This window comes from Fulmarus glacialis, unplaced genomic scaffold (assembly GCF_000690835.1).
Source record: "Fulmarus glacialis isolate BGI_N327 unplaced genomic scaffold, ASM69083v1 scaffold20957, whole genome shotgun sequence".
NCBI classification, from domain to species: Eukaryota; Metazoa; Chordata; class Aves; order Procellariiformes; family Procellariidae; genus Fulmarus; species Fulmarus glacialis.
The window spans coordinates 22354-22714 of NW_009224062.1; positions in this window are offsets into that span (position 1 = coordinate 22354).

Here is a 361-nt window from a genome sequence, read left to right on the forward strand (position 1 = left end):
AGTCAGCCGTAGCCGAGCGGGGGACCTGCCTGGGCAAGAGGCAACCTCCGCTTGGATTGGCGTTGTCTGTAGATCAGCGGCAGCGTCTCAGGGCTGGTTCACCTGGCATGAAAGGAAGCCTGCCCGCTCCTGACCCGTCTCCCTGCGGATGATCTCACCTGGGCACGGCCGCTCTTGCAGCGCAGAGCGATCCCGTTGGAAATACAGCCGGGGTGGGGTGGGGGCTGCTTTCCTGGCATGGGGGGTGGCCGGGAGGTGGGAGGCCCTTGGTAATGCCGTTTCGCATGGTCTTCTTGGAGACCTGTGCTTAGGTTTCCAGCTGCAGGGGAGCAAGAACATGGTGGGGCAGTCCTGCCCGGGG